The sequence below is a fragment of the Salvia splendens genome, chromosome 7 (genome assembly GCF_004379255.2).
Source record: "Salvia splendens isolate huo1 chromosome 7, SspV2, whole genome shotgun sequence".
NCBI lineage: Eukaryota > Viridiplantae > Streptophyta > Magnoliopsida > Lamiales > Lamiaceae > Salvia > Salvia splendens.
This window is the reverse complement of record NC_056038.1, coordinates 24,829,381-24,834,313: the sequence shown is the minus strand read 5'-3', so window position 1 is coordinate 24,834,313 and position 4,933 is coordinate 24,829,381. Positions and strand designations below refer to the sequence as shown.

Here is a 4,933-nt window from a genome sequence, read left to right as displayed (position 1 = left end):
TGAAGAGGCACCGGACTGTTCCTGGTAATCCTCAGCAAAATGGTGTTGTGGAAAGGATGAATAGGACAATCCTAGAGAGGGTGAGGTGCCTACTTCTTGGGTCTGGTTTGAGCAGCAGATTCTGGGGTGAGGCTGTGTATACAGCAGCCTATCTCATCAATAAATGCCCATCTACTGCCCTGAAATCTGAAACTCCTGATTACATGTGGTATGGAGCTCATAGTGACTACTCAAAATACAAGGTGTTTGGGTGTGTGGCCTATGCTCATGCTAGGCAAAGTAAGCTTGAAGCTAGGGCTCTGAAATGTATCTTGCTGGGGTATCAGAGGGGTGTTAAGGGGTATAGGCTCTGGTGTATTGAGCCCGGTAAGCAGAAGGTCTTGGTGAGTAGGGATGTGGTGTTCTTGGAGGATCAGATGCCATACCTGAAAGATAAGCTGGACTCCAATGAAGATGAGGGTGATTTCTTCAAGGTGGAGCCTGTGGGGGTTAGCCTAGGAGCAGGTGGAGTTATTGACTCAGGGAGTGAGTCTGATTCAGATAAAGAAGAGGCTCCAACTCAGGGCAACCAGGCTGGTGAGTCTATATCAGACTCTATCAGAGACTATCAGCTTGCAAGGGACAGAGTTAGAAGAGAAACAAGGCCACCAACAAAGTTCTCTGATGTTGTGTATTATGCTCTGTGTGCTGCTGAAAGTATTGATGGTGCAGATCCACTCACATATAAAGAAGCTATGCAGAGCAAAGATAGAGAAAGATGGATTGAAGCCATGAATGAGGAAATAGAGTCTTTACTCAAGAACAAAACATGGATTTTAGTGGACAAATCCAAGCTGAATACAGTTGAAAAGGGGAGAGTGAAGGTGATTAAGATTAACACCTTGCACAATCCGGCTGACATGCTAACAAAGTCTCTAGGTAGAGACAAGTTTGATCATTGCAAGAAATTGATCAATGTTTGTGCAAGAACTGAGATGAGCCCTCAGGTGGAGAATTGTAATAATGGAGTGCTCATTTCAGTTGGAAGAAGCTCGGCTAGAAAGGAGTTCGGTAAGCTCGGCTTACCGAGCTGGAACTAGCCTGGAACTAGCCGAGAAGAAGAAGGCAGAAGTCGGTAAGCTCAGCGGTAAGGAAGCTCGGTAAGGAAGCTCGGTAAGGAAGCTCGGCGTTGAGCTGGAATGAGCCGAGAAGGAAGAGTTCGGTTGTAAGCCGAGAAGGAGTTCGGTTGTAAGCCGAGGAAGGAGTTCGGTCTTGAACCGAGGAAGGAGTTCGGTCTTGAACCGAGAAGGAAGAAGCAACCTAGCCGAACTAGCCGTTGGAGCAGCAGTTAGTTAGCTGAGATGTAGCGGTTATTCTTCTTGCTTTCTTGATTCTTCTTGTAGTTAGTTAGTAGCAGTTGCTACTTGATTATAGAGCTTTAAATAGCTCACCGTGTATGTAGTTTAGAGTAGAGTTTAATCAATAAAGAGTTTTCCAGTTTTCTCTCCAAGATTATCATCTTCAATACTCAAAGTGTGAGTGTGTGTGTTTTCTGCATTGTGTGATCTCATACAACAGTGAGTGTGTGTGTGATCTTATTGAGTGTGTGAAAGCCTTGTGTGTGCGAATCCTAACAACGCCAATCCGTGAGCACTAGCCGGGGCGTATTTCGTCTTGCGGAGAGAGGGATACCTCGACTCGACTTGAAGAATACTATAGTTTGCATCTCTTTACTTTCGTTGTAATTTATATTATTATATTTACCTTCCAGTTTTGTTCTTTTGTAATAGCAAGAGTTTTCCCGTGTAAAGGCTACAATATTTCCAACAATGCTTTATACGTCGCCTTATAGAGTGAATCATTTTTTAGCCGAAGAGGCCATAAATCATTTCCTCAAATTGAATACGACTATTCTACCTAAGCATATGTATCATCAGTATGTACTTATAATTTTTGAATTTTGCAAATTGTTGAAGGGAGCGGCTGGAATTGATGATCTATTGTATGGTTTATGCCAAAGTAGTTTTGGAGCAATGATGGAGTATATGAGGTTGGAAAGAAGGATGAAATTGAGATTAAAGATATATTCCATTTTTTCGAGGAGTTGGCAGCTAAACTCTATGATGAATTGCTTTTATGTCTGGAGCCAAGCGTTTTTTCGGGCCATCATTGGTTGATATAAGTTATTTCTCTGTGTTTGTGGTGTCACTGATGAAGGAGATTAAAGGATGTGATCTGACCGTTGTTCCATTGACTGGCATACCACGTGTTTATCGATATGAAGTTAGAAATTGCATGAACTTTTCGATGATTTATTAGGTATATTGGAGTGGTGTTTGGGGGAACTCGTGGACTGTATTAACGGTGATAAGGATTCCCTTGGTATTAGATGTTGTCATTACCTTGAACTTATGAATGAACTTATAGTATCTCAATACTTTACAGTGATTGTGAAGGTTTATTTTGGGAAGCCGTAAAGAGTACAAAGGGAGCTTTCTGTAAACTTGTTGTTAAGTGTGCAAAGAAGAGTAATGACCATAGTTGGATTTTTGAGTGTAAGAAAGTGACCAACTTTGAGGTAAAGAGACATTTAGCAATGATGATGCTTCCTAATGTGAAGGCTAAATATGAGGAACAACATGAGATGCTTATTGACAGCTCACATTTGTTGGCAAAATCATTCGAGTATATGAAACATGCTGATATTGATTCATTACATGCGGGTTTATTTATGGAGTTCAAGAACGAGGAAGCCACCGGCCCTGGTGTTATACAAGAGTGGTTTTTCTTGGTATGAAAAGCAATCTTCAACCCTCAAAATTCCCTCGTTATAGCTTGCTCAAATGATCGCTTAAGGTTCTATCCAAATCCTGCATCTAAAGTGGACCCAGTGCACCTCGAGTATTTTGGCTTCACTGGAAAAGTGAGTGCCTTAGCCTTGATGCATAATATACAAGTGGGCATTGTATTTGATCATCTATTATTTTTGCAATTGGCTGGGCGTAGAATCGCCTTAGAAGATATAAGGGATGCTGATCCCTTGTTATATAGCAACTGCAAGCAAATCATAGAGATGGTATCTGAGGCTGTTGATCAAGATGATTTAGGTTTAACATTTGTTCATGAAGTTGAGGAGCTGGGAATAAGGAAGACTGTTGATCTCTGTAAATAGTGAAAATAGGAGGCAATATGTAGATTCTCTTATACAACACCGGTTTGTGATATTTATTGCTGACTAGGTGGAGCATTTTGCTAATGGTTGGAACCAGAAGATTTGGACTAGATGCTACATGGCAGTGAAAGTGCAATTAGAAAAGGATCTCATTATCCTGAACCGATCTTACCTGGGATCGCAAATACCAAGCTTGTCTATGAAGAGCAAATCTAATTTGGGAAGCACATACAAAGTATGATGGCTTTAAGGAAATAGATGATCAGATATCCTGGTTTCGGAAGATTGTCAGAGATATGACAACAGAGCAAAAAAATATTCTACTCTTCTTTTGGACCTCGATTAAATACTTACCGGTTGAAGGTTTCAGTGGTTTAGCTTCTCGGCTGTACATCTACAAAACTTCTGAATCTTGTGGACGGCTTCTGAAAGCTTGGTTAAAAACCGTGTGTGCTTTTATGCTTGGTCCAGCTTCTCAAACCCAGAGAATCCGCTAGATCACTTGGTCTAGGAATTTAGAGGATCCTGGGAGTCTCGGTCGTCGGACACACAATTTCCGCATTCAAAACCCTCAACCCTCTATACTATGAATTAGTACAGGGAAGTAGGGATCGATCCCACGAAGACGGATGCGTAAGAAGACATTTAAGAGACTCTGGAAAGTGGGTTGGCTGCTGCCACACAATTTTGGGTTGAGAAAATTATAACTAGGCTAGGGAATGAAAATTGGCTGACACTAGACCTAGGAAACAGAGAACATCATGCAAACATGAAACATCGTCACGACTTCAATAACTCAAACGAACTTCCTCGACCTAGTAAACAACTTCCTAATCTAGCTAAACAGAGATCAAACGAGCAGTGGAGACCATTTCCCAAAACAGTAAAGTACGGATGAAAAGCTACAAATAACTAATTCTAAAATTGACAAACAACGATCTGCATCTTATCACCTGATTCAAGCTCGACCATGGAGAAAACAGAGTAACAACAGATTCAAACAGAACAACATAATTCAGACGTCGAAAACTGGCGATTAATCGGAAATCGAACAGAACTACATATACTAGACTAAGTAAACAGAAACACAGAAACGAGCCATCAGATTCATGCACAATCAACCAACTCTGCTTCAGATCCACACGTCGGATGCTTAATCCACTCTGGATCCAAGCAATCCGAACCCAACTACGATAAAATACAACTCCATGAACTCCGATTAAACAAATCCACTACGATCCTCAACAATCGAACCACGATTCAACTCCAATTCACCAGATCAAGTGCGAAAAGCATCCATTCAAGTAAACAACCTCAAACTCAGAATGTAACATAATCAAAACTCAACATCAACATCATCATTACAGAAAATAGAAATTCCATAGATAGATAAGCAAGTTTCAACAAATAACAAAAGCCGAGCTTCGAACAGCGAAGACTCGGTAGAAATCCGAACAGAAAACTAAAACGAAAACAGATAAATTGTTTCTTCGCCCTACACGAGGACGGTGGTGCACAACAACCAACAAAAAACGAACCCAAAACCCCTAGATTTCTGATTACCGCAAGTGTGTGTAGAAGTATGTGAAAAAAAATAAGCTCCGAGCCAAAAGTCGTAAGTCCCCCCATTGTATGTTGCATGCTCTCTGTTTTATAGACGTAGAGGCGATCTTCTAGAAGTTTTTTCTTGAATTCTCCATTCTGCCCTCCAGCTAATGATCTCCTCCGTCTGGCAATTCTTCTTCATTCTGCTCATTTTCTCGCCAATTTCCTTCGCCAGGC

General features: G+C 41.2%; 1 pseudogene; it reads left to right on the top strand.

Moving 5' to 3' along the window:
• The first annotated feature begins 2,115 nt into the window (after positions 1–2,115).
• On the top strand, positions 2,116–3,648 carry LOC121810602 (annotated as a pseudogene).
• The last annotated feature ends 1,285 nt before the right edge of the window (positions 3,649–4,933 follow it).